The 18,526-nt window shown below is 46.0% G+C and overlaps 1 protein-coding gene across 1 annotated transcript in view; it reads right to left on the bottom strand.

The window, feature by feature from the left end:
- LOC138676820 (prostaglandin reductase 1-like) overlaps nt 1-2,013 on the bottom strand; it is a 79,701-nt gene extending 77,688 nt beyond the window's left edge. The window contains exon 1 of the mRNA XM_069766472.1: nt 1,795-2,013. The gene's annotated coding sequence lies outside the window, so the exon portion shown is untranslated. The remainder of the gene's footprint in view (nt 1-1,794) is intronic.
- Between the last annotated feature and the right edge of the window lie 16,513 nt (nt 2,014-18,526).

The raw sequence follows: 18,526 nt of genomic DNA, 5'->3' as shown, positions 1-18,526 counted from the left end.
CAGCGGTTTTCCATGTGGTGTACAGTACAATGTTAACCTATGGAAAACAAAAACCGCTGTGCACATGCTGCGGAAAAAACCACATGGAAACGCTGCGGTTTATTTTCTGCAGCATGTCAATTCTTTGTGCGGAATCCGCAGCGGTTTAACATCTGCTCCATATTAAAAATCCGCAGGTGTAAAACCGCAGTAGAATCCGCACAAAAACCGTGGAAAATCTGCAGAAAATCCACGATAAAAAAAGAAAAACGCAGTGATTTTGCCCTGCGAATTTATCAAAATCTGTGCGGAAAAATCCGCACACCAGGACGCAGCGTGGACACATACCCTTAAACTATGTTCCCACAATGAGCTTTAGGCTTTTTTTTTGGCGCTGCACATTTTAACTGGGTAAAAAACAAAACAAAAACAGGACGTATCAAAAACAAAGTAGCTTTATTTAAAGTATGACACACCAACGAGAAAGAAAAACGCATGTTCATGTGAAAAAAAAAGTACACAAAAATGCAATGAAAAACCACAAGTAACCTCATTTAAATAACAGGTGCAAAAAATATGCAACATCAAAAGCTCACTGTGGGAACGTTGTGTTTTTAAGCATTTTTAATGCAAATTTTTACTGCCTTTTAGGCTATGTTCACACTTTGCGGATTTTGCTGCGGATCCGCAGCGGATTTTACCGCTGCGGATCTGCAGCAGTTTCCCATGAGTTTACAGTACAATGTAAACCTATGGGAAACAAAAAACGCTGTGCACATGCTGCGGAAAAAAACGCGCGGAAATGCAGCGGATTACATTCCGCGATAAATCCGCAGTAAAAACTGCGACGGGTTTTCACTGCGGATTTTGGAATTCTGCTGTGCAAAAATCCGCAAAGTGTGAACTTAGCCTTACAGTATCATCAAAGTCTATGAGATGTCAGACATCTCGTTCACACTGCTTTTTTTTTGTCCTTGGAAATGGAGCATGTGACTTCAGCATTTTTTTTTTTCTCTTCAGAATATTCCATCAATGGGTGAAAGCAATGGATGGCGTAAAAAAAAAAAAATACTGAAAAAAATGCATGCATCAGGCTTTGCTATGTTTTGGGTACTGAAGGCTGATGAAGTAGAATCAGATTTTTTTTTTTTTATTTACTAAACTTTATCAGCATGCACAAGAGACAAATTTACCCTGACAAAAACACAGCAAATAAAAAAAAAAAAAAAAAAAAAAAAAAACACGCAACAAAAACAAAGCAAAACCCGTTTGTTTTTTTTGCAGCAAGTTTCTTACTGCCAAGAGAGAAGGTCTTGCCTGTGGAAAAAAAACACCATGTGTGAACATAGCCTAATAGCATAAGACGGATGGTGGGCAGCATGGTGGCTCAGGGGTTAGCACTGTTGCTTTGCCGTGCTGGGGTTCTGGGTTCAGATCCCACCTTGACAACATCTACAGAGTTTGCGTGGGTTTCTACTAGGTACCCTGGCTTTCTCCTACGCATCAAAGACATACTACTGATGGGGACGTTGATGATCATGTATGTAAAGTGCTGCAGAATGTGCTGGCGAGCAGAATAATGTGCAATCTAAACGTTTTGTAGTCAGTTCGTTAGCTGTATAGCGCAAATGTACAAGTACAAGATTTTCTCTAAAACAATTCCATGACCTGCTAAGTATGGCTACGTAACAGATACAGTGCAGTTTAACATATGAATATAGAAGTCTTTCTATACTAAGGCTGAAGAAGACGCAAGTCCCTAGTAGAGAAAATGCTGCATTACCATCAGCGCTTTCTAGGAATCTGGAGATGTACCTGCTATAAGTGAAGGTTCGCTGATCTGGTGAGGGAAAGCGTGCTGCTGATCTGACCACAGACTGGTTACTGTCCAGGAAGAAAGTCCGCACACAACTCTGACGCCTGCCGTGATGCTACGTGGCCCCTCCTTTCATAAAACAGTGCAGCTGCTGCCTTAAGGGAGCTAAAGCTGAACTTAATGGCTGCCCCCTGCACCGCCTCGCTACACGGAAGACTCCAGATATTGTGTTAGTCTATGCCTGATAAAGAGACCTGAGTAGTCTGGAAAGCTTGCAATTTGTTACCATCTTTTCAGTTAGCCATTAAAAGGTATCAACCACTGAGGACTCTCAATTCTAAATATTTCCCTGCACAGAAGGAGGACAGCAGGCTCCTTTGTGATAAGTTATTGTCACGCCAGGGACTAGTGAACAGTGCTTGAGTAACATGGAGAAGTGCAGGAGGTTTTGGTTCTTATTCTAAAGTTACATGACGTCTTTAGCAAGAAGTTGTATAATAAAAGCTGTTTAATTACATTTTCTGTACAGAACTGACAAAAACTCTAAATTGTTGTTTTTAAATAACAAACGAGTGCACACAAATAACAGAGGTGGCATCAGCTTGTATCACAGGAGTCCATTCACACACTACAACACAGGTAATATGCCAACTAATCTCGTCTAACCCTGCTGTTCTGTTCGTATTGGCTATACACTTGTATTGTTCGGGTCAATATGACCTATTAAGGTCTGCTAATTTTGACATTTACCTACTCTAAGCGTATTAATTGAATGCCAGTTGCATTATTTCATTGTATGTGAACATGGTTGGTCAAAAACAAATGGAAAACTAAAATCAAAACTTCAGTTTGCTTTATTTTCTTTAGTGAAAGATTGTACATGTTCACTTATTGCTATATTCAGGAGTTCTTACATTCTACACAGAAATAACTCAGATGTGATTTACATAAATATTACTACAACCAGAACATGACCTATTTGTTTTATCACAGGAAGATGGACAAATGCTGCATCTTTTCCTTTTTAGGCTTTTTCCAGAGCTGGTGGAGACTTGATCCTACCGACAACTTTAAATCATGTCTAGGGTGCTTACTGAAAGTGCAGCTAAAGCAAGAAAATGAAGTTATATTCCACTGCAGCTACTGGTTTCCATCAGAACAGTGTTACTATGTTAGGGCTGTAGCAGGCACAGCACACTACACAAAGCTGTAATCCCTTCCCCTGCACCATAGCTCCCAACCATTCAGGAATCAGCGGGCTGTCCTGATTTGAGGGCTCAGTCCCCCAGCTTCTGATATTCACCTTCACCTTTCTCCCACAGCACTCAGTTGCTCCTCCTTCTCAGGGGGGTGGGGCAGAATTTCTCTCAGCAGTGCATAAATTAAACCATGGTATTTACCCATCTCCTATGATCTCATCTCTCATGTGAGAATTTGATAATCATTCTTGACCTCCATTGCAGACATTGCACACAGAGGCAGATTATATGTCCATAGAGATGCATTGTACATAACAATGTATTTCTATGGTCCTAGTATAGTGTACTGTGGTGAAAAAAAATCAGATTTTTTTGTTCCTATAAAACTACTGAAAATAATAAAAAGCAATTTAAAAAAATGTATTTTTTCCATGAGTCTCCTTGTATTTGAACCCACAACTTTCAACACTGCAAGGTAAAGCTACTGAGCCACTGGTTTCAGCGATGTAATGTGAGAATTTTGTATACTTAATTTATATTGCCGGCTGAGACTCTACAGGCAGATTGTACTGATAAATTCTACATAGCAGGATATTTCTATGTATTTGTATTCTAGAAGATTTTTTCATCCTATAAAATTACTAAAAATAATTTACAACACTTGATAATGAAAAAAAACGAACGTAATTTTTAATGCTTTTTTTTTTTTTTTTTTTAAATACACAAATCAGCAAATAACAGACACATTTAGTGTCCCTGCTAAAAACCAGGATAGTGTGATTGACTTTTGCTCTGTTAAACCCATAAAAAAATGCAATAATGCTGCGTTCTTTTTACTGCTTTTTTTATGCAAGTGTTCTCATCAAACAATGCATAAAAATCCTCTCTGATTATTGCATGTTTCATGTTTTTCTGTTATGCATTTTTCACCATATTTGATGCATTTTTGGTGCATATACGAATCGGCTGAAATGTGCAGTTTGGTACTTTTTTTCTCTGGAGGCTTCTATGTGGATCCTAAACAAAAAGTATGTAAAGAACTGCAGTTGCTTTTTTAAGTGCAGAATCAAAGCTTTTCGATTCTGTAAAAAACATATTAAAAATGCGGCTTCATGTCTGTACATCAAATAAGAGGTAAAAGGAAAGGCAGGAGCCCCAGCCTCGGTGTGGTTAAAGGCTGACATGATGAGTTGGAGGGAAGAGGAGTTATTATCAAGAAGGAGGTGGGGTCAGTGTACAAGGGGCCATATGCAGTAAAAGGGGATGAGGTTTCACATTATCCCACTTTCAGTGCAATTAACAGCTCTGTGACCCCCCCGGAAATTTGCTCATGAATGGCGTCGAACAGCTATTGGAGCATTTGAGTACGGCAGCCAGCATACATCCCACAAGCTGGCTGGAATTATAGGCGTCTGACATCGTTGGTGGGCTAGCAGGGACTACGGCGACGTCATCGCTGCTTGGTTGCGGCCTCCATACGGCTCCCCCGAATCAGCATCTGCGCAGCATCCCCTACAGGGACCCTCAAGGCTCTTAATCTTGATAACTAGTGATGTTTGCTGATAGGCTAATTTTAATTTATACATTGTGTTATCCAGCCAGCATGAAAACCTATGCAAATAGATTAAATAATCAAGTAATTATACTGGATCTCATCTCCATTCTTACCCTTTTTATAAATACTGAATGAGGGACACTTGTTAAGTATAAAATAGGTTACATGCTTCTGTATAGTCTGTCAGTGACAGAGAGAGAGACAGCCAGAGATTCTGCCAAGACATCCAAACATCCAGGGGACCCTACAGGACTGCTACCAATAAATCATGGCTCCATCATGAGGGACACGGATCAATCATTCTACAGAAAATAACCTAACGGACCTCGGTCCCTTTGGAAGAATACAGATGTGCTCCATTGACCATCACTGAACCATGCATACATTTAGAGAAAGACAGGATTGGGACCTGACGGTCACTTGGCTCCATGGAGACCTTCAGAGAAGCCAGGTTGTGGCCTTCAGGTCAACTGGCCTTGACCTGAATGGACTGTCATCTTCCTACACTTATCATTACCTCCTCTCTGTGTGAGTGCTACAGGTGGGGTAGTCGGCCCTGGGAGCTCTGAAGTAACTATTGTCATTATCCCGGCGTGAAAGCGGAAGGATGAGACTCTATAATGTGCACCATCTTGGGGTATTTTTCTGGGACTGTTCTACGTGTTATCAGCCTGATTTTTGGTTCAAGAAAGCATTGCCACACTGTTTTACCCTCACCCCGCGTTGTCTGAGTAGCATTATGCCCATGTTAAAGGGAGAGCTGGCATGCAGTGGAACAATCCCTGGTCCATGCGGTTTCGGCTTGCGGACCTGGGCACCCGTCAAACCCTCGTGTCTCCACTCTGGAAAATCCTCCCTATCCTTCCCCCTGGTTCCATTAATGTGTCTCGGATGTCCCAGACTTCAAATGAAATGGACATTGGGTTGTTCTCAACTGTGTCACCTGCCCATCCATAGCCTTCTGGTCCATCCTCCTTATCATTCCTGCCAGTTTCCTCCAGTGTGGTACAGCCTTCTAGGGCCCATACAACCAAGACCCTTCTACCTCCACCCTTTGTCTCCCAGTCAGTAGATGGTTCATTAAGAAGAAATGGGGTGTCAGATGTCACAGAAGGGCATGTGGATTCAGGATTTATGGTTGATGAAATCACAGCTCCTTCACCTTATCTTTATGTTTCCAAGAGCTGCTCTTTCCTCCTATCATTATATCTCCTCTCCAGGAGTAGCTTGTAGTCAGGGGCTAGGCTCCACTGGCTTGGGACAGATGGTTGAGGGTCCATCAGACATGGGTCAGTGAAGGGGTCAGGGAGATTTTGACAAACATCAGAGACATGCTAATCCGTTTGGCAGGGGTGTTACAGAACCCCCAGCACCAAGAATATGCTATGCAGTATATATTATGTATAATAGGTTCCATGTGAAATGCATCAGTCCACAGGCTGCGCCCCTGGGCAGAGAGGACAAGATATCCCCCTTCTGTCCTTCCCCACCTTTGTAATTCCCCCAGTAAAAATCAGCAGGCTCCGGCCCCCTGCGGCTATTGTAATGTATGTCTAGCCTGCTTTTTCTATTGGCCTGCCCTGTGTATCTGTGTTATATATTCTGTGTGCTGTAAATAAAGTGAGTTCTTTTAGACTGGAAATACGTGGGGTAGCAGTCAGCTTTTATATGCTCTCACGTAACCAAGGAATTCCAGCCAGCGTCCTTCATTCAGAATCCAGCAAAAGCAGAGTGGACCTCCTGAAACACGGGGTGGTACTGAAAGAGGTACCCCAGCTTGTTAGACCCCGTTACAAGGGGTAAGGCAACCAATGCTCATCTTGCCGAGTGGGTTAGTCCTCAAACTAATAGAGAAGGATTTAGATAGAGTGTGGTTGGGGGCTTAGTGCAAGTTTCTGACCCGATCTTGGTATCTATGCAGACTGAAAAAGAGAAAGAAGATAAGATTCATCTTGATAGTAGGGTGCAAAGGGATTTGTGTGTTTGTTTTCAAGGTCCCCAGGGTGCACATCTAAAAAAAAATATGGAAAGAGGAATACATCAAAAAAATTTCTCTGCTACCTTTAGAAAAATTCAATTTAGAGAAAAGTAAAAAGGAAAATAGTGAATAGGAAGAAGAGGAGAAATTAAGATGGTGCTTGACTCCTGCGACATTCATTAACTGGCTTCAGGCCTTTATGATTCTGGCCAGTGTTATAGGGGAAAAGGTGCCAGAGAACTGTTCTCCCCTATTCTGTAATATGGATTCTTTTGGGGAGGCTCATAGGTTCTACAGGGGGGAAGCTTGGCTGAGATGTGACAAACATGTTAGCATAAAGCTATTCCTCCTGCCATAAGATGGGATCAAAAGGATAATAGGCCTTTGGTTGCAGGTAATGGCATATCAGTCAAGCCTGGGAATCAGGGAATGAGAAGTCAGTCAAGGCAATAAGGACCTCAAAAGCCAGGCTTATGTTGGCAATTTAATGAAAGCCAGTGAAATTTGGAGAAAATTGCAAATTTAAGCATCTCTGCTAAAATTGCAGTGGTTCTTCAAGGTGCAGATAGATGTTTCAAGAAGAACAAGACAAAGACACTTACCAGTGAAATTAACTGCGATGCTTCGCTATCTAAATAGATTTCCCGATCAAGAAAAGGCGAGGTTGTTGACAGCAGGTTTTGAAGAAGGTTTTAAGATTCCCACCCCTTCATTTAAAATCCCATGTGTCTTTAGGAACTTTAATCAGCACATGAGTATGTAGATGTGGTCTCACAGAAGTTAGGGAAAGCAGTGGTTTGGGGACATATCTCAGGGCCATTGTCACAGGTTTACCATGACAGAGAGGAGTCAGAAGACCGCAGTGTCTGATTTCTCCTACTCCTGCACTGATTAGGCCTCTTTCACACTTCAGTCTTTTGGCGTCAGTCACTACCGACATAGTGACGGATTGACGGATCCGTCACAATTGTTGTGAAAACGGTTCTAACGGATCCGTTTTTTTGACGGATCCGTTATTTGGGGGTTGTCTGGGAGAAGTATCTACTTTTTGGAGCATGCGCAATTGAAAAAACGGATTGGGGCGACGGATCCGCCGAAAAAACGGTTGCGGCGGATCCGTCGCCCATAGGCGCCCATTCTATGGAATGGCGGACGCGACGGATCCGTCGCGATCCGCCATTTCGGCGTTGACAAAAAACGTTCCAATGTCCGTCTATTTTCAGAAAACGTCCGCCAAATGTCGACGGATCCGTTGCATGGCGGATGGAACGGACGACCATCCGTCACAATCCGTCACTAATGCAAGTCTATGGGAAAATAACGGATCCGTCAAAAAAAATGACGGATCCGTTATTTGAGGAAAATGGCGGTTTTAGACTGACGCCAAATAACTGAAGTGTGAAAGAGGCCTTAGAAGCACTTCACCTCCATATTAAAAGGTGCAGGTTTCTTTTAGCTGTGCAGGGGTTATTTTGCTCAGTGAGAGCTCCTGGAAGCTTTTATGCAGTTAGGCACTCAGCTGTTCACGGTTAGCCACTCCCCTCTCCTATAATCTGTGTCCTGGCAAGCACTCATTGCCAGAGCTAGCTCATGCTGCATGGCTAATAGATGGTGGTTGGTGATGGTTTGAGAAGGCATTTGGTGGATTTATCTGAAACTATTGCAGGCTTTGGGTGAGTGTTAATTCCCCTCCTACGTTGGTTTGACCCCATCCTCCACTCCTCAGTGTATACCTCTCTTGTTTGATTGGTATTTTCTTTTATCCCTCTTTATATTACCTTGTTAGTTGGGTTGGTTTATTACAATACATTTCTACTACCTCTTCCCTGGGTGGGGGAAGGGTATAAACTGAGCATGGATTCAGGAGCTAAGGCAAGGTTTGTGGCCCCTGTGCCCTCACCATTAGAAGTAATCCGGGGAACAGGGCACGCTAGGGTGCCCCTAGCATTAGGGACAGGACAGGATTCATGACAGCCATTTAAGGAACCCCCTGTTTCAGATTTGGTTGTTTCCCATTTGGGGATTGTACCCAAGAAAGAGCTGAATACGTTTCAACTGATTCAACATCTTTCCTATCCCCATGGTATGTCAGATAATGATGATATTGATCTGGAGTTTTGCATATATCGTTTGACAAGGCAGCATGTTGGGTGAGAATGTGTGGAATCAGCTTTTAGGTTGTTGCCAGTTCATCCGATTAATGTTTGAATGTTGGGTTGTTTTTGGGATGGAGCATATTTTGTGGAAAGGTGTTTGCTCATGAGCTGTTCTTTATCCTGTGCATTATTTGAGGCTTTTATTTCATTTTTGTAGTGGGTGGTTTGCAACATTTCTGGTTAGACACTCTATTTGACATTCACTATTTAGATGATTTTTTATGTATCGGTTATTCTTAAGGCCATAGAGTGGGTGGCAATACTGTTCGGTGTCCCTTTAGCAAAGGGCAAAACTGAAAGACCGACCACATGCATTTGTTTTTTGGGGATTGTTATGGATTCGGAGAAATGGGAATTTCAGCTTCCTGAAGAAAAAGTAGTGGGACTGAGGGCTGAAGTAGTCAGGACTAGAGTTGAGCGACCTTGACCTTTTTAGAGTCGAGCCGGGTTTCGCGAAACCCGACTATCTCAAAAGTCGAGTCGAGTGGAATCGGCCGATTATCGCGAAAAGTCGGGGATCGACCGAAACACGAAACCCAATGCAAGTCAATGGGGGAGCATAGTCGGCAGTAAGTAGAGGCCAGGAAAACATGTACAGAGCCCATTGTATTGGCAAAAACATCCATTCTTGCTACTGAAGCTTGTCAATCGTAATTTAGCTTATAATAATTGGAAGGCATTTGAAATTGGGGGTCATTTGGCTAAAGTTGTGGGGGGTAGGGCTGGTTCAAGCAATTAGTGGGCCCAGGACATCTGGACCACGTCACGGCAGTGGAGCAGGGAGAGGTAAGTATTTCAACTTTGCAAGTGCTGTGATCCTGAGCAAGCAGGGGGGGCCCACTCGTTGGCATTGGCACTGGCACAGGGCCCCTCAAAGTACAGCGGTGTGTTTGCACGGCGGGGGCGCCTCCCACCGGCAGCAACACTTTTGTGTACTATGAGAGGCCCTGTGCCAGTGACGTCACCAACGAGTATTCCTCCCCCCACCTGATGAAGGAACCTGCACCTTCATCTGCACCTTCCTTTTTGTCCCCGTGTAAGGTGGTATGGTATGCGGGAAGGGGGACCTGACTTTCAGCAGGGTCACAATCTTGCAGTGTAGCGTGCACGCGGAATGTTGCGTTATGGGTCAATGTACCAGCAGACTCATCTATCACTGGCTGGGCAATGGGCAGGATGAGGGGGAAACAGATATGGGCCCAAAGAATAAAGTGGGCTAAATGCAGTTCAAAATTGGTAACAGGACTAACCAGGGGGCATTGCTTTGTTCAGTGGAGGACAACTGGAATGAGAGGCTGACAAAGAGAGTATGCCCAAATCAGTAAGTATTCTAAATGCAGTTCAAAATTGGCAACAGTAGTAAACCGGTGGCACAGCTTTGTTCACTGTAGGAGAACAGCAAGGAGCGGCAGACACAGATAGAAGGCCCCAACCCAACTAGTAGGCCTAATGCAGTGTTGTTTTCAACAACTACTTAAGAAGAGCCAGAAGATCGAAGCAATGGAGACGAAACCTGGGGAACACCTTGCAGTGGAACACACCGTCTCTACACCCCATACCCAATTAGTAGGCCTAATGCAGTGTTGTTTTCAACAACTACTAAAGTAGAGCCAGAAGATCGAAGAAATGGAGACTGGAGAGGAAACCTGGGGAACACCTTGGAGTGGAACACACCGTCTCTACACCCCATACACAATTTGTAGGCCTAATGCAGTGTAGTTTTCAACAACTACTAAACGAGAGTCAGAAGATCGAAGCAATGTAGACGAAACCTGGGGAACACCTTGGAGTGGAACACACCGTCTCTACACCCCATACCCAATTTGTAGGCCTAATGCAGTGTAGTTTTCAACAACTACTAAACGAGAGTCAGAAGATCGAAGCAATGGAGAGGAACCTGGGGAACACCTTGGAGTGGAACACACCGTCTCTACACCCCATACCCAATTTGTAGGCCTAATGCAGTGTAGTTTTCAACAACTACTAAACGAGAGTCAGAAGATCGAAGCAATGGAGAGGAACCTGGGGAACACCTTGGAGTGGAACACACTATCTCTACACCACATACCCAATTTGTAGGCCTAATGCAGTGTAGTTTTCAACAACTACTAAACGAGAGTCAGAAGATTGAAGCAATGGCAAGGAAACCTGGGGAACACCTTGGAGCGGCAGACACCATTAGTTGGCCCTACCGAAGTAGTAGCCCCAATGCAGTTTTCAAAATCCTAGAGGCTGAAAACCAGACTATTGACGCTCAGCTTTTTTCAAAGGAGGACAGCTGTATTGAGTGGTGCAGACAGACACAGGTAGTAGGCCTTAAACCAAAATTGTGGCTCAATGCTGTTTAAAAAAAGTTACAGGGGTACACAGGCAGCATTGGTCTGGCCAGTGGAGGACAATTTGAATTATGGACCACAGACAGACTTTGTACGCCTACTATTAAAAAAAGGATGCTCTATGCAATTAAAAATAGGTTCCAGGGGTCCACGGGCAGCAGTGGTGTGGTCAGTGGAGGAGTATTGGAAGGAGGGACTGCAGACAGGCGTAGTTGGCCTAACATAACAAAATTAGGCTGTAGGCACTTTAAAATTGGTTCCAGGGGTACACGGGCAGCAGTGGTGTGGTCAGCGGAGGACAATTTGAATTAGGGACTGCAGACAGACTTTGTAGGCTGTCCCCTGTGGACCATGCATCCAACACATTAACCCAGTGCGCCGTGAAGGACACGTAACTTTTTGTGGACATGCCTACTGGTCCATGCGTCTCTTGTCAGGTGCACCTTTCTACTGTTTGATTGCCTGAGTGCTATGACAATGCAGACTTTTTCATGCCGGTGGAGGGCTGGGATGGCTTTTCTTGCAAAAGAAGTGTCGACTGGGTAGCTTGAATCGTGGTACAGCGTAGTTCATCTGGGCTTTATAAATATAAAACAAAGAAAAAAAGTAGGCTCCATGCACTTTCAGCTGGGTTCCAGGGGTACACGGCCAGCATTGGTCTGGTCAGTGGAGAACTATTGGAAGAAGGGACCGCAGACAGGCTTAGAAGGCCTAACATAATAAAATTGGGCTGTAGGCACTTTATAATTGGTTCCAGGGGTACACGGGCAGCAGTGGTCTGGTCAGTGGAGGACAAGTGTAAGGAGGGACCGCAGACAGGCGTAGTAGGCCTAACATAATAAAATATGGCTGTAGGCACTTTAAGATTGTTCCAGGGGTACACGGGCAGCAGTGGTCTGGTCAGTGGAGGACTAGTGGAAGGAGGGACCGCAGACAGGCATAGTAGGCCTAACATAATAAAATATGGCTGTAGGCACTTTAAAATTGGTTCCAGGGGTACACGGGCAGCAGTGGTCTCGTCAGTGGAGGCCTAGTGGAAGGAGGGCTCGCAGACAGGCTTCGAAGGCCTAGCATAATAAAATTGGGCTGTAGGCACTTTAAAATTGGTTCCAGGGGTACACGGGCAGCAGTGGACTGGTCAGTGGAGGACAAGTGTAAGGAGGGACCACAGACAGGCGTAGTAGGCCTAACATAATAAAATATGGCTGTAGGCACTTTAAAATTGGTTCCAGGGGTACACGGGCAGCAGTGGTCTGGTCAGTGGAGGCCTAGTGGAAGGAGGGACCGCAGACAGGCGTAGTAGGCCTAACATAATAAAATATGGCTGTAGGCACTTTAAAATTGGTTCCAGGGGTACACGAGCAGCAGTGGTCTGGTCAGTGGAGGCCTAGTGGAAGGAGGGCCCGCAGACAGGCTTCGAAGGCCTAACATAATAAAATTGGGCTGTAGGCACTTTTAAATTGGTTCCTGGGGTACACGGGCAGCAGTGGTCTGGTCAGTGGAGGACAAGTGTAAGGAGAGACCGCAGACAGGCATAGTAGGCCTAACATAATAAAATATGGCTGTAGGCACTTTAAAATTGGTTCCAGGGGTACACTGGCAGCAGTGGTCTGGTCAGTGGAGGACAAGTGTAAGGAGGGACCGCAGACAGGCGTAGTAGGCCTAACATAATAAAATATGGCTGTAGGCACTTTAAAATTGGTTCCAGGGGTACACGGGCAGCAGTGGTCTGGTCAGTGGAGGACTAGTGGAAGGAGGGACCGCAGACAGGCTTCGAAGGCCTAACATAATAAAATTGGGCTGTAGGCACTTTAAAATTGGTTCCAGGGGTACACGGGCAGCAGTGGTCTGGTCAGTGGAGGACAAGTGTAAGGAGGGACCGCAGACAGGCGTAGTAGGCCTAACATAATAAAATATGGCTGTAGGCACTTTAAAATTGGTTCCAGGGGTACACGGGCAGCAGTGGTCTGGTCAGTGGAGGCCTAGTGGAAGGAGGGACCGCAGACAGGCGTAGTAGGCCTAACATAATAAAATATGGCTGTAGGCACTTTAAAATCGGTTCCAGGGGTACAAGGGCAGCAGTGGTCTGGTCAGTGGAAGCCTAGTGGAAGGAGGGCCCGCAGACAGGCCTCGAAGGCCTAACATAATAAAATTGGGCTGTAGGCACTTTAAAATTGGTTCCAGGGGTACACGGGAAGCAGTGGTCTGGTCAGTGGAGGACAAGTGTAAGGAGGGACCGCAGACAGGCGTAGTAGGCCTAACATAATAAAATATGGCTGTAGGCACTTTAAAATTGGTTCCAGAGGTACACGGGCAGCAGTGGTCTGATCAGTGGAGGCCTAGTGGAAGGAGGGCCCGCAGACAGGCTTCGAAGGCCTAACATAATAAAATTGGGCTGTAGGCACTTTAAAATTGGTTCCAGGGGTACACGGGCAGCAGTGGTCTGGTCAGTGGAGGCCTAGTGGAAGGAGGGACCGCAGACAGGCTTCGAAGGCCTAACATAATAAAATATGGCTGTAGGCACTTTAAAATTGGTTCCAGGGGTACAAGGGCAGCAGTGGTCTGGTCAGTGGAGGCCTAGTGGAAGGAGGGACCGCAGACAGGCGTAGTAGGCCTAACATAATAAAATATGGCTGTAGGCACTTTAAAATTGGTTCCAGGGGTACACGGGCAGCAGTGGTCTGGTCAGTGGAGGCCTAGTGGAAGGAGGGACCGCAGACAGGCGTTTTGGGCCTAACATAATAAAATATGGCTGTAGGCACTTTAAAATTGGTTCCAGGGGTACACGGGCAGCAGTGGTCTGGTCAGTGGAGGCCTAGTGGAAGGAGGGACCGCAGACAGGCGTAGTAGGCCTAACATAATAAAATATGGCTGTAGGCACTTTAAAATTGGTTCCAGGGGTACACGGGCAGCAGTGGTCTGGTCAGTGGAGGACAAGTGTAAGGAGGGACCGCAGACAGGCTTAGAAGGCCTAACATAATAAAATTGGGCTGTAGGCACTTTAAAATTGGTTCCAGGGGTACACGGGCAGCAGTGGTCTGGTCAGTGGAGGACTAGTGGAAGGAGGGACCGCAGACAGGCGTAGTAGGCCTAACATAATAAAATTTGGCTGTAGACACTTGGAATTCTCTTGCAGGGGTACACAGGCAGCATTGGTGTTGTCAGCGGAGGCCGATTGTAATGAGTGTCTGCCAGTTAGTAGTCCCAAACAATAAATACATGTTAATGTCTCGCATTACAACAAAATGAAAACACAAAACGGTGCAATCATTAGGTACAGGGGTAGGCTCCTCTGAGTAGTTTAAGACCTAGTAATATGGCGCAAAGTATTTACTTGGGTAAATATAGGACACTGCCCCTGACTATGTTAAGTACCATCATACATGTCAACACAATGGTATTGTCAGTGGCAGGAATTTAAGGATATCAGCGCATTGACTAAACATTGGTGGAACTGTGAGCAGAGGAAGAGGAAAGCCTTGATGACAGTCAGCCATTGTCTGGTCAGGGCAGTGTACAGGACGAGGTAGCGGGCAAAGAGGAGGAGGAGGACGAGGAGGATGATGGGGATGAGTATATTTTTAATGAGGAAGCTTTTCCGGGGCCACTGGAAATTGGTGGCGTGGCAAGGCCGGGTTCTGGTTTTTTGAGGGACACAAGTGACGTAGATTTGCCTGAAACTGCCCCTCAACCAAGCACAACAGCAGATTTGACAACTGGAACTTTGGCCCACATGGTGGATTATGCCTTACGTATCCTCAAAAGGGACACACGCATTACTAAAATGATGAACAATGACAATTACTGGTTGGCCTGCCTCCTTGATCCTTGCTATAAAGGCAAATTGCAAAATATTATGCCACATGAGAACTTGGAACTAATATTAGCAACCAAACAATCAACTCTTGTTGACCGTTTGCTTCAGGCATTCCCAGCACACAGCGCCCGTGATCGTTCTCACACGAGCTGCAGGGGGCAGCAGACCAGAGGTGTTAGAGGTGCAGAAATCAGAAGTGGCGTTGGAAAGAGGGGTTTTCTGACCAGGTTGTGGAGTGATTTTGCTATGACCGCAGACAGGACAGGTACTGCTGCATCAATTCAAAGTGACAGGAGACAACATTTGTCCAGTATGGTTACTAACTATTTTTCATCCCTTATCGATGTTCTCCCTCAACCGTCATTCCCATTTGATTACTGTGCATCCAAATTAGACACCAGGCCAGAATTGGCAGAATATGCATTGCAGGAGCTTGCTTGCCCGGCAGCTAGTGTCCTATCAGAAAGAGTATTCAGTGCTGCAGGTTCAATATTAACCAAAAAAAGGACTCGTCTGGCTACCCAAAATGTTGATGATCTAACCTTCATTAAAATGAACCACAACTGGATTTCGAATTCTTTTGCCCCACCTTGCCCGGCCGACACCTAGCTTTCCTATGAAAAGGTCTTGCCTGTGGACTACTCTGAATGACTTTTCCAATCTCGTAACTTGCAGCAGCTGATTGTCCAGCATACGACATGTTTACACCTCCCTAAATGGCCAAACTCCCCACACGGGGCCGTGGTATCGCCACTTGGCGCAAGCACCTGTGAGAGTGCTGTTTGTCTGAAGAGGTGGGTGTGCCCGTTTTTGGTCGATGGCACTGCCACTGGGTCCCTCATAGTACAATAAAGTGTCTCTGGCGGTGGTGGTGCGCACCCAATGTCAGACACACTGTTGTAACATGAGGGGCCCTGGGCCTGTACCGCCGGCAACAAGAGAGTTCCCCCACCCCCAGCTCAAACATTGCTCTACCACTTGCACAATTATCTCTCACAGTTCCACCAATGTTTAGTCTATGCGCTGATATCCTTAAATTCCTGCCACTGACAATACCATTGTGTTGACATGTATGATGGTACTTAACATAGTCAGGGGCAGTGTCCTATATTTACCCAAGTAAATATTTTGCGCCAAATTACTAGGTCTGAAACTACGCAGAGGAGCCCACCCCTGTACCTAATGATTGCACCCTTTTGTGTTTTCGTTTTGTTGTAATGCGAGACATTAACATGTATTTATTGTTTGGGACTACTAACTGGCAGACACTCATTACAATCGGCCTCCGCTGACAACACCAATGCTGCCTGTGTACCCCTGCAAGAGAATTCCAAGTGTCTACAGCCAAATTTTATTATGTTAGGCCTTCTAAGCCTGTCTGCGGTCCCTCCTTACACTTGTCCTCCACTGACCAGACCACTGCTGCCCGTGTACCCCTGGAACCAATTTTAAAGTGCCTACAGCCCAATTTTATTATGTTAGGCCTTCTAAGCCTGTCTGCGGTCCCTCCTTACACTTGTCCTCCACTGACCAGACCACTGCTGCCCGTGTACCCCTGGAAACAATTTTAAAGTGCCTACAGCCATATTTTATTATGTTAGGCCTACTACGCCTGTCTGCGGTCCCTCCGTACACTTGTCCTCCACTGACCAGACCACTGCTGCCCGTGTACCCCTGGAACCAATTTTAAAGTGCCTACAGCCCAATTTTATTATGTTAGGCCTACTACGCCTGTCTGCGGTCCCTCCTTCCACTAGGCCTCCACTGACCAGACCACTGCTGCCCGTGTACCCCTGGAACCAATTTTAAAGTGCCTACAGCCATATTTTATTATGTTAGGCCTACTACGCCTGTCTGCGATCCCTTCTTCCACTAGGCCTCCACTGACCAGACCACTGCTGCCCGTGTACCCCTGGAACCAATTTTAAAGTGCCTACAGCCATATTTTATTATGTTAGGCCTACTACGCCTGTCTGCGGTCCCTCCTTACACTTGTCCTCCACTGACCAGACCACTGCTGCCCGTGTACCCCTGGAACCAATTTTAAAGTGCCTACAGCCATATTTTATTATGTTAGGTCTACTACGCATGTCTGCGGGCCCTCCTTCCACTAGGCCTCCACTGACCAGACCACTGCTGCCCTTGTACCCCTGGAACCAATTTTAAAGTGCCTACTGCCATATTTTATTATGTTAGGCCTACTACGCCTGTCTGCGGTCCCTCCTTCCACTAGGCCTCCACTGACCAGACCACTGCTGCCAGTGTACCCCTGGAACCAATTTTAAAGTGCCTACAGCCATATTTTATTATGTTAGGCCTACTACGCCTGTCTGCGGTTCCTCCTTACATTTGTCCTCCACTGACCAGGCCACTGCTGCCCGTGTACCCCTGGAACCAATTTTAAAGTGCCTACAGCCCAATTTCATTATGTTAGGCCTTCGAAGCCTGTCTGCAGGCCCTCCTTCCACTAGGCCTCCACTGACCAGACCACTGCTGCCCGTGTACCCCTGGAACCAAGTTTAAAGTGCCTACAGCCATATTTTATTATGTTAGGCCTACTACGCCTGTCTGCGGTCCCTCCTTACACTTGTCCTCCTCTGACCAGACCACTGCTGCCCGTGTACCCCTGGAACCAATTTTAAAGTGCTTACAACCCAATTTTAATATGTTAGGCATTCGAAGCCTGTCTGCGGGCCCTCCTTCCACTAGGCCTCCACTGACCAGACCACTGCTGCCCGTGTACCCCTGGAACCAATTTTAAAGTGCCTACAGCCATATTTTATTATGTTAGGCCTACTACGCCTGTCTGCGGTCCCTCCTTCCACTAGGCCTCCACTGACCAGACCACTGCTGCCCGTGTACCCCTGGAACCAATTTTAAAGTGCCTACAGCCATATTTTATTATGTTAGGCCTACTACGCCTGTCTGCGGTCCCTCCTTACACTTGTCCTCCACTGACCAGACCACTGCTGCCCGTGTACCCCTGGAATCAATTTTAAAGTGCCTACAGCCCAATTTTATTATGTTAGGCCTTCGAAGTCTGTCTACGGTCCCTCCTTCCACTAGCCCTCCACTGACCAGACCAATGCTGCCCGTGTACCCCTGGAACCAATTTTAAAGTGCCTACAGCCATATTTTACTATGTTAGGCCTACTACGCCTGTCTGCGGTCCCTCCTTACACTTGTCCTCAACTGACCAGACCACTGCTGCCCATGTACCCCTGGAACCAATTTTAAAGTGCCTACAGCCATATTTTATTATGTTAGGCCTACTACACCTGTCTGCGGTCCCTCCTTACACTTGTCCTCCACTGACCAGACCACTGCTGCCCGTGTACCCCTGGAACCAATTTTAAAGTGCCTACAGCCATATTTTATTATGATAGGCCTACTACGCCTGTCTGCGGTCCCTCCTTACACTTGTCCTCAACTGACCAGACCACTGCTGCCCGTGTACCCCTGGAACCAATTTTAAAGTGCCTACAGCCATATTTTATTATGTTAGGCCTACTACGCCTGTCTGCGGTCCCTCCTTACACTTGTCCGCCACTGACCAGACCACTGCTGCCCGTGTACCCCTGGAACCAATTTTAAAGTGCCTACAGCCCAATTTTATTATGTTAGGCCTTCCAAGCCTGTCTGCGGGCCCTCCTTCCACTAGGCCTCCACTGACCAGACCACTGCTGCCCG

This window comes from Ranitomeya imitator, chromosome 1 (assembly GCF_032444005.1).
Source record: "Ranitomeya imitator isolate aRanImi1 chromosome 1, aRanImi1.pri, whole genome shotgun sequence".
Classification (NCBI taxonomy): Eukaryota; Metazoa; Chordata; class Amphibia; order Anura; family Dendrobatidae; genus Ranitomeya; species Ranitomeya imitator.
The sequence above is the reverse complement of the archived record's forward strand: the minus strand, read 5'-3'. Positions and strand labels throughout refer to the sequence as shown.